Source organism: Triticum urartu, chromosome 6A (assembly GCF_056163025.1).
Source record: "Triticum urartu cultivar PI428250 chromosome 6A, HENAU_Tu73, whole genome shotgun sequence".
NCBI classification, from domain to species: Eukaryota; Viridiplantae; Streptophyta; class Magnoliopsida; order Poales; family Poaceae; genus Triticum; species Triticum urartu.
In genome coordinates this window covers 299318556-299329819 of record NC_141878.1, presented here as the reverse complement: position 1 = coordinate 299329819, position 11264 = coordinate 299318556, and the positions used below count along the sequence as shown (strand labels likewise).

The 11264-nt window shown below is 42.4% G+C and overlaps 1 long non-coding RNA gene across 1 annotated transcript; it reads right to left on the bottom strand.

Annotated features, from left to right (window-relative positions):
- Window positions 1–3869: 3869 nt before the first annotated feature.
- LOC147965077 (uncharacterized) lies at window positions 3870–7375 on the bottom strand. The gene is made up of 3 exons (XR_015608117.1): window positions 6906–7375; window positions 5800–5869; window positions 3870–4155 (listed from the first exon to the last, which is right to left on the bottom strand). It is a non-coding gene; the product is annotated as an uncharacterized LOC147965077 (long non-coding RNA).
- Window positions 7376–11264: the final 3889 nt, after the last annotated feature.

Below are 11264 nucleotides of genomic sequence, written 5' to 3'. Positions count from 1 at the left end.
AAGATTTTTTTAAATAATTTCGCCAAAACTTAAATAAATCCTAGAAAAATAAATAAAAATCTGAAAATAACAAAACAAATTTTCACCATCTAAATAAAATATTTAGAACAAGATGAACATTTTCTTGGCCCTCAAATGCAATTTTGAAAAACGTGCAATTTTTCTAATTCAAATATTATAGCAATAAACTCTCAACAAATTCAAATATTTGATTTTAATGTTTTTCCTCCAATAGTTCATTTATTTTGGAGAAGTCATATTATCTCCTCTCATATATTTTAATATGAAATATTTTCGGAGAGAAAAATAATTAAAACCAAAAAAATCCTCATTTCAATATTTGATTGAATTCAAATATGAAAACAGTGAAATCCCCAACTCTCTCCGAGGGTCCTTGAGTTGTTTAGAATTTTGAGGATCGCGAAACGAAATGCAACAAAATATGTTATGCATGAATGATCTATGTATAACATTCCAAATTGGAAATTTAGGATGTTACACAGCGACATATAAATGTCATATAATTTCTTATGCTAAAGTAACAATTCATTCACAAAGTAAAGTATGAAGCAGAAACTTCATTGAAAACTAACAAACTATGATCTCAGTCATTGAAGCAATTGCAATTTATCATAACATCGGAAAGAATCAACATAAGAGCTTTTGAGCAAGTCCACATACTCAACTATCATCTAATCTTTCACAATTGCTAACACTCACGCAATACTTATGGGTGCAAATCTTCCATCGGACACCGAGAAAGATAGGGGCTTATAGTTTCGCCTCCCAACCTTTTACCTCAAGGGTAATGTCAACCATAATACTTTATGAAAACCTACATCCAAGTGGATATATATATATCCGGATCTCTCCAACACATGGTGCTTACCAAAGGAAAAAGTATAAAAAGGGAAAGGTGATGATCACCATGACTCTTGTATAAGGGTAGAAGATAAAATTAAAAGATAGGCCCTTCACAGAGGGAAGCTGAGGTTGTCATGCGCTTTTATGGTTGGATGCACAAAATCTTAACGCAAAAGAACATCACTTTATTATGATAAGGACCTTTATTATGCAACCCGTCGCTTTTATTTCTTCCATATCACAAGTTCGTATAAAGCTTATTTTCTTCACATTAATAGATCATACATATTTAGAGAGCAATTTTTATTGCTTGCGACAATGACAACTTACTTGAAGGATCTTACTCAGTCCATAGGAAGGTATGGTGGACTCTCATGGAAAAACTTGGTTTAGGGATGTCTGGAAGCACAAGTAGTATCTCTACTTGGTGCAAAGAATTTGGCTAGCATGAGAAGGAAAGGCAAGCTCAACATGTTGGATGATCCAGGACAATATAACTTGTATTCATATATAAGAAAACATAACCTATTATGTTGTCTTCCTTGTCCAACATCAACCTTTTAGCATGTCATATTTTAATGAGTGCTCACGATTACAAAAGATGTCCAAGATAGTATATTTATATGTGAAGCCTCTCTTTATTTATTACTTCCTATTAATTGCAACAATGACCAAAACTATGTTTGTCAACTCTCAACAACTTTTATTCATCATACTCTTTATATGTGAAGTCATTAATCTCCAAAAGATCAATATATGATCTTTTTATTTCTTTTTATTCTTTCTTTTATGTAGTTCCTCAAGATCATAGCAAGAAAGCAAAGCCCTTAACTCAAAACTACTCTTTATTATATATATCTATATCTCAAGGACTCGATTACATAGATAGGGATCGAAGCAAAACTCAAAGCTAGACCATACAAAAACTTTATTCTACTAGATCAAGACAAAACCAAAAGGATCGGACTAAGAAAAGCGATAAAGATATAGGTGTCATTGTGATACGATACCCGGGCACTCCCCCAAGCTTGGCAGTTTCCAAGGGGAGTGCCCATTCCCATGTACTTAGATCTCTTTCTTCGGGGGTGGTGATGAGATATTCTTTGTGATGATGCCCCTTAGGATACGATTCTCTACCTCAAGCTTATTAATTTGCTCCATAAGATCCATTACTTCCTTGCAATGTTTACCCATGATGGCTAGAGCTCCATCCACCCATGGATGTTTCCTAGCTGCAGGAGAAAAAGCAACACTCTTTTTCATATTTTCGTAAGAGTGAAATCTAGCTTTGGGAGGAATAACCGAATTTGGTATTGCTGAGTTCTGAAGTTCCTCTAGCATGAATCTGGTTTGAAGACGAGAGGTGGCTTTTTGATCCTCCTCCATGGCATCCACCCATTTTAAGTCAGCCTCCATCTCTTCCTCCGTTGATTGCCCGAACTAGTCAGCTTCGCTGTATGCTCTTGGGTCCGGTGTCGAGTGAGATACTCGAGTCTCCCCAACCAATTCTTGCGAAGACATCTCGCTCTAAATCTGCTTCAGAAAAAACTCCAAATGAAAACAGAGGATTTTGTCATGGTACTGTGGTCAAAACCTCCGAGAGACTATATAATGAATTTTTACCGACCGAAAGGAGTATCATGCAAGAAAATGGAGTCCGGAGGGCACACGAGGTGGCCACAAGGACGGGGGCGCGCCCTCCACCCTTGTGGACGCCTCGTGGCTCTTTCGGACTACTTTTAATTTTCCTAATTTTTTAAATATTCCAAAATGGAGAAAATTTATCACTGGAAACGTTTTGGAGTCGGTTTACTTACCGTACCACATACATATTCCTTTTCGGAGTCTGAAACATTCTGGAAAGTGTCCCTTATGTACTCCTCCGGTGTTAAGACATTAATTATATTGGTCTCAACATTTGTGGGTGTACCTGAGATATAATGTTTGATTCTCTGACCGTTTACCACCTTTGGATTTGTGCCTTCGACGTTGTTGATCTTTATGGCACCGGAATGATAGACCTCCTCGATGATGTAAGGGCCTTCCCATTTATATAGAAGCTTTCCTGCAAAAAATCTTAAACGAGAGTTGTATAGCAAAACATGATCACCTACATTAAACTCATGCTTTTGTATCATTTTATCATGCCATCTTTTAACATTTTCTTTAAACAACTTTGCATTCTCGTAGGCTTGGGTTCTCCATTCATCAAGTGAGCTAATGTCAATAACCTCTTCTCACCGGCAAGTTTGAAATCATAATTGAGCTCTTTAATAGCCCAATATGCCTTATGTTCTAGTTCAAGAGGTAAGTGGCATGCTTTTCCATAATCCATTTTATACGGAGACATACCCATAGGATTCTTATAAGCAGTTCTATAAGCCCATAAAGCACCATCAGGTTTCTTAGACCAATTCTTTCTAGATCTATTAATAATCTTTTGCAAAATTAATTTGATATCTCTATTGCTCAATTCTACTTGACCACTAGACTGAGGATGATAAGGAGATGCAATTATATAATTAACATCATACTTAGCAAGCATTTTGTGGAAAGCACCATGAATAAAATGTGAACCACCATCAGTCATTAAATATCTAGGGACTCCAAACCTCATAAAAATGACTTCTTTAAGCATCTAAGTGTTATGATCAGCACTACAAGTTGGAATAGATTCTACCCACTTAGTAACGTAATCAACAGCAGCTAAAATATGTGTGTACCCATTAGAGGAAGGAAAAGGTCCCATATAATCAAAGCCCTAGACATCAAATGGTTCAATAACAAGTGAATTGTTCATAGGCATTTCCTGACGTCTACTAATAATACCAATTCTCTTGCACTCGTCACCAGATAAGACAAACTTACGGGCATCCTTGAAGAGAGTGGGCCAATAGAACCCGGATTGTAATACTGTGACGCCCTCGATTCAATCGTACACTAATCATACATGCAAATGTGTACGATCAAGATCAAGGACTCACGGGAAGATATCACAACACAACTCTAGACAAAAATTAAAATAATACAAGCTTTATATTACAAGCCAGGGGCCTCGAGGGCTCGAATACATAAGCTCGAAAACAAAAGAGTCAACGAAAGCAACATTATCTGAGTACAGACATGAGTTAAACAAGTTTGCCTTAAGAAGGCTAGCACAAAAGCAACAACGGTCGAAAAGGCAAGGCCTCCTGCCTGGGAGCCTCCTAACTACTCCTAGTCGTCGGCGGTCTTCACGTAGTAGTAGGCATCCTCCGGGTAGTAGTAGCCATCAGTGGCGTCGTCTGGCTCCTGGGCTCCGTCATTTGGTCGCAACAATCGGGTATGGGGGAAAAGAAGTAGCAAAGCAACCGTGAGTACTCATCCAAAGTACTCGCAAGACTTACATCAGATCTAAACTAAGTATGTATCTGTATCAAAGGAATGGGTTGTATCTGTGGACTAAACTGCAGAATGCCAGAAGGGAAGGGGAAAGCCTAGCCTATCAAAGACTAGCATCTTCTGGAAACCACCATCTTGCAGCAACAGGAGGGAGTAGAGTAACATAAAGTAAAGTAGCAGTAGAGTTATCAACCTCGGCCAGAGATCCTTTCTCGACTCCCTGCGAGAAAGCAATCCCAGAGCCATACTATCTAGTTATTATCACAATCCAATTCACATCAGCATCCAGTTCTCATCATAAGTATCCAGTTCTAGTTATATCGATCGGGATACAACTCCAAGAGTCCGTTACCGTAGGACAGGCTATTGATAGATGTTTTCTTCCCTGCAGGGGTGCACCAACTTACCCACCACGCTCGATTAACTCCGGTTGGACACACTTTCCTGGGTCATGCCCGGCCTCGGCCAAACAATACGCCGCAACCCGACCTAGGCTTAATAGAGAGGCCAGCACGCCAGACTAAACCTATGCCCCCAGGGGTCATGGGCCATCTCCCCGGGAACTCCTGCACGTTGGTACGCGGCCGGTGAGCATACCTAGCTACCTCCTGAAAAAGGCAAGAGCTTACCAGTCCAACCCGGCGCGCGCTGCTCAGTCGCTGACGTCTATTAAGCTTCGGCTGATGTATACGACGCAGAATGCCCATACTATGCCCACGTGATGGTTAGTGCTATCAGGCCAGAGGCCCCTCGGATCAAATATCCAAATCATAGTGGATTAGGAACGCGCGGTAACGAGCAGAGACTCACGATCGATGTGACCCCGTCTCCCCGTCTTGAGTACTTGCGACAAGGGCTAAGAATACCCAACCACGCCTCGTAAGTATCTCGCGGGCACCTTCCAGGTCCGCCCGACTCCACATCACTCGCTATTAAGCTCGCGCGGGTACCCCTCAGGGTCGACCCGTCTTTAGTAACATGGTTCAGTGTAAAGTCATAGTAAACATAGTAACTGTGTGTCTAACACCAAGGTAAAAACCCGAGGAATCACCCTCGGTGAATTCCACTCGATGTTATCATCAAGGTGAACGTAAGAGGATCCACCCTCGAGGTTCACACTTGAGGGGTTGCATGACAGAGCCGTAACGGAAGTGGTTAAGGAGGAAATCACCCTCAATGACCTCGGCCGTATAGCTACACTACTGAGATCTCATTAGGAGTTATGTAAGAGGTTCCACCCTCGGCACTCGATGGTAACCCTGCAGAGTCGTACAACTAGGGGGGTGATGTGCGGTGTCCGGGCCTGGACGTCGATCACGTTGATCGAGTCATTGAACATAAAGCGGGGCAACTGGGACAAGGTGGGGGTCACTGATGGATCACTAACCAACCTATACTAAGCAGTTTAGGATAAGCAAGTAAGGTATAAAAGCAGGTAACAACAATAGGCTACGCATCAGAGTAGGATCATACAGAAAGGAGTAGCAGTTCTAATGCAAGCATGAGAGGGAAAGAAATGGGCAATATCGGAATGCTCAAGGAGGGTTTGCTTGCCTGGTTGCTCTGGCAAGGAGGGGGTCGTCGTCGACGTAGTCGATCACAGGGGCGACATCAGTCTCGGGGTCTACCGGAGAGAAGAGGGGGAAGAAACAGTAAATACAGAGCAAACAATGCATCACAAGGCATAACAAGATGATAGGTAGAGCTAGGGTTGTCCTAACGTAGTACTACACGTTGCAGACGCAGGGGATAAACATCCGAGGATGAATCCCCGGCGTTAGACGAATTACGACAGATGAAAGAGAGGGGATGGTTCCATGTTCAGCATGCTAGGGGCATGTGACAGGTGAAAGGACCGCGTATTCGGATTCGTTGGATTTTTCTGAGCAACTTTCATATATAAAACATTTTCATCCGAGTTACAGACATTTTTCTATGATTTTCCAAAGTTTTAATGACTTTAAGAAATTTTTTGATTTTGTTTTAATTCGGGTTGACCAAGTCAAGTTGACTGGTCAAAAGGGGAGGGGGTGACCCATATGTCATTGGCTGAACCTAAACAATTAAATAAAACTAACATAATTAAAATGGACCCACAGGTCATTTGCACATAGGCTAAACTAGCCACTAATTAATCCCTACAACTAATCAAGCATTAGCCTAAATAGACCGGCCACACACAACACCTACGCACACACACGGCCACGGCCATAGAGCAGCAGCGATGGCAGTTTACAAGGCAGCGCAACGGGAAGCAGTAGCAAGCAACAGCAGCGACATAACAGAGCAGGGCAGTAGCAGGCACACAGAGTAGTAGGTAGCGGCAGCAGCAAGCAGTGGCCAAGTAGTGAGCAGCAATAGCGCAAGGAGCAGCACAGCAGCGAAGCAACACGGCAGCTCGGGCGACGACGCGGTCTGGGCGCCCGAGCGCGCGCGGGCGCAGGCGGCAGCAGCAAGCGGGCATAGGGCGTGCGGCAGTGGGTTAGTGCGGCAGTGGTAGAAGGAACGGGAGCCGGCGAGCAAGGACCGCAGCAGGGCGCGGCCATACGCGGGAGGGCATGCCCGGAAGCAGAGTTACAGGCGCTGTCATGGAGGTCGCAGACGACGGCTACGGCAACGAATCGATAACGGGGACAGGGGGGTTCGGAAGAGTGGCTCACAGAGAGGTCGTAGGAGAGCTCGTCGAGGCTGGGGATGGTCAAAACATCGCAGGTCGTCGGCGAGATAGCGGCAGCCAAACGGAGATGATGACGATGGCGACGGCCTCGTGGCGTCCTTGCTTGAACCGACGCCCGGGACGGACGAAGATGACCATGGCAGTTCCCCTGGACGTACTACCGAGCGACGGCAACGACGGTGGCCGCGCCAACGACGACAAGGTAGTGGTCACCACATGAGGTTCCGAGCCCGATTTAGAGCAGATGAGAAGGGGGCGGTGGGGGAAAAAGTGGGGAAAGCAAGAGGGCGAGTTAGGGTTTCACGTGGGTGTATTTGTAGGGCTGGGGAGGGCACATGGTGGCCATCCATAGCCATGGCGGCTGGATGCACGCCACGGCTCTACTCTGCCTCTCCTAGCGAGAGATGGAGGAAAGGCCGTGGCCTAGTGGTTGGGCTGTACTGTGGCCACTAGGGCCCAGTATAGCAGTACAGTTTTTCTTCTTTACTTTGTATTGTCTGCTATAAGCATTTTCTCTCCTGTCTTGTATTTTCTTTTTATAGTAATTGAATTTTGTTCACATTGAAACTTGGTACATAAATCAAATGCCATATTTTTAAATAGCACCCAACATATGCGGTCATTTGGAAATATATAACCATTTTTTTATTTTGAAAAGGATATTTTAGTATAGTTGGACTACTTTATATTTTCCTAGGAATTAAATGGTGAGTCAAATGATGTTGGTTTCTACATGATAAGTAGTTAGTGAAAATTTGTGACCCAACGAACATTTTTGTCTTTTAATTTCGGAAGAAAATAATTTGACATGCAATTTCAATTTGAGTAAGAGTTTGATTTGGAACAGAGTGATGATTAGCAAAATAATCGTGATGACTTGGCAGACATTAGCAGAAGTTTACTGTAGCAAGATTATCGGGGTGTTACCAATCTCCTCCACTACAAGAAATCTCGTCTCGAGATTTAAGAGGTGGAGTAAGGGGAAATTTTTGGTTACGAAATTCTAACGGATCCTTTTGTTCTTGGTTGCTCTTCTCAAAGAGGTCGATCCATTGTGTTGATGTCTTCATTTGTCTTCATCAATGCATCATGATCAAGTTGTCGTTCTTCCTGCAGGATCTTCACTGTACTTACGAAATCATAAGAGGGAATAATCTATAAGGACGAGTTTAACAAAGTTGAGCATCGGACGGTTAACTCAGGGGATGAAGCTTAAAATATCTCTCGAGTTGAAATTGAAGGAAGTCATCGACAACAAAATAAGAAGGTGCAATAACAAGCTTCAAGCGGACAGGAAATCTTTCGTTGCCTGAAACAGAGTGTGAAAGGGGTTCAGAGCAATGAAAATAAGTATTGCACATTGTACCAGAATAGATCATCTCTAGGAAGGTGGTTCATGAATTACATACGAAGCCAAGCACGAGGATTAACCTTGGGAATAGGGACGGACAAGAGAGTCAGGTTTCGATCCTGTGGAACTATGGGTTATGGGCCCACCATATGGTTCAAAAGTAGGAAGGATGCTGACATATTGCACAGTGATGGTAGCAAGGCATGTTAGAGGATAGCAGGTCAGTTATGTTGGCAACAACGTTGGTACCAAGGGCGAGGGATGAAGAGAACCATTTTCCTGCTCGTTGAACGAGGCGGACCAATAGGCAAAGTTCTCGTCCATCGGTGGCTACCGTAATGTCATCAACATTAGTAACAGGGTCTTACTGACAGAGTGATACAACGAGGTGTTTACAAAAGCAGTGACTTATTACTGCTTAGATCATATAAACCTCAAGAAGGTTTAAACCAAACAATGGAAAGGAAAATGTGATTATCAGACTAAACAGAACAATGGATAGGAAAATGTGTTTATACACATAATTCAGGGGGTATATCATTCCCAAGGAAAAGCAGCGCATGATATCCATGACGGGATATAATTGTAGAAATCACATTAGGAAAGGGGAGAGAAATTTCATGACATTACCCATACAACGGTGTTTGGATAAAGAAAACTTAGCATTGCACTTCCAATGCTCTTATTGAGGTTTGAGTACCACAGTCATACTTCGGGGTAGCATTAACATGGCTATCAGGTAAAGGTCGGACCTTGGGAACACAAAGGATCCATCGGAAACAACTAAAAAAAGTCATACAATTTCAGCAGGGAAAAGATGAGGGTGTGGCCGACGGGCTCAGTAGCAAACCATCGACATGTCAAAAAGGATGTAATCCAAAAATCAATATGATCAAGTTTGTGTTGGGGGGAAGACAAGAATGTTGTTGATGCTGACACAAATCATCAAGAGACAAGGATGGTATTTCTAGCCATGAATTCAATTGACATCTCTGAAGAAGCCAAAGTGTGACGATGATCAAGACAAGTTTGTCGAGAGACTCTATGAAGATGCCCTCGAGCAGAAAAGGGAGGATGAAGTGAAAGGCTATGAGAACCACGGATTCGACACAAGATCAAAGTCAAGCTTGTTGTTCGAGGTGAAAAGATAAGATGAGGAAGATCGACGTAAGCTTAGCTCATCGTCGGAAGTTGCTCCGGGCATAAGGACCAGGTAGCACAGTTAAAAGTTGACACGATTAAAAAAATATAGCCGATCAGTCTAGGAATGATGTGATGGGGTATAAAACTTCCCAGTATCAAGTACTAGGTGTAATGCCGGAAGGTAAATCCGACCAGAGGTTGGACAGGGGAAATGATTTGCAGAGTATAAGTATTTTAACTTATCTGGTAAATGGAATCAAGGAGGAAATATGGTCGGGGCCATAACTGCAAGGGATCCAATTCACGATAACAGAAGAATATTCAAATGATTAAATATTCTTGCAAGAAGCTTTCATGATAAGTCCCACACGGCGTCCGCGGGCATGAACACAAGGTTCAGGGTTGACTCCCACTTCTACAATGCATAACCTTTCATGTTACTTCTCGCTCTTGATGAAGATGTAGTATTGAAATTTTATCTGACGAAAAGCCACTAGAGTATAACCCGCATGACTTTTGAGTTCACACAAATTAGGGAAGGCATAGGTTCAACCCATCGGGGCATCTTAGGAACATATATCATAAATTTCGAGAATAAATAACACAAGCTCGGTAGTAGAGCATGCTTGAGAAAGCGGAGGATGCAATTTACCAAAAGCATTATGTATCCGAGGAAAGGCTCACAAACTTATTGAATAAGAAGGACGTTGTCGGATAAAATCCGAAAAAGGGGTCTGGTGGTCCACAAGGGATCTGATGTGAGCATCAATATTCAACCAGAGGAAGAAAGAATGCAAGGAGATCAGATTATAGAAACAACTGACTAACTCAAAGCTCAATTGCAAAGGAATTATGAATTCCATGACAAGGGATCAGAAGCAATGCTCTGATTAGGGATGGATATGTAGAATAGCCTTAGGAGTACAATCGATGGCAATTTGATTGATCGAGATTCAGCACATGTTAAAATGACGTCTGAGCCGGAAGGTTGAATTCTAGGATCTGATTGAGGATTGCGAGCATTCGCAACATATTGTATCAACGGACTCAAAATGATAATTACAAAGGTTGACAATAAGATAACTAGACTTATGATATTAACCATAATGAAAGCAAGCAAGAAATTCAAGAACAATAGGCTGTTGAGGATTTTCACAAGAACGAATGGTATTACGAAGACTTTTGTGAAGTACAAGAATCAACTAAGGGTGAGCGGATACTCGGTAGGTGCACAAAGTTATCCATAGGGGTATTCAGATGACAAGGAACTATAAGGCAGTAAGCTCAAAGGATTCTCGGAAAAAGGAGAGCAGTTCAGGGCATCTTGTAATAACAAGATCAATGGGATAGAATGTAAGATTGGCAAGTGTGTGTAGTTATTCATAAGGATATTTCGGTGGTAGGGAATTGCAAAGGCAACAGGCACAAAGTCTCGAGAGAATATCGTAGAGTATCTTCGGAATCTTCGGATGCAATAGGCAATCATCTGAAATAAGGGGCTCTCCGAGCGGGTGTGATCACGAGATCCTAATGTTCAAGTTAGTAAAACCATTTTAACTTGAATATAAGAGATCAGAGTTCCAGAGTATAGACGAGGAATAAAAGATCCTAATACCACCCATATGGCGATGTGGGCCCGTAAGCCACACAGCCAAGTTAGTAAAAGTTTTTCATTGACTAGACTCAACTTCGGCCAAGGAGTTTGGAAGGGGGATTCCTACAGGCAGTCGGCTCTGATACCAACTTGTGACACCCTCAATTTAATCGTACACTAATCATACATGCAAATATGTACGATCAAGATTAAGGACTCACGGGAAGATATCACAACACAACTTTAGACAAAAA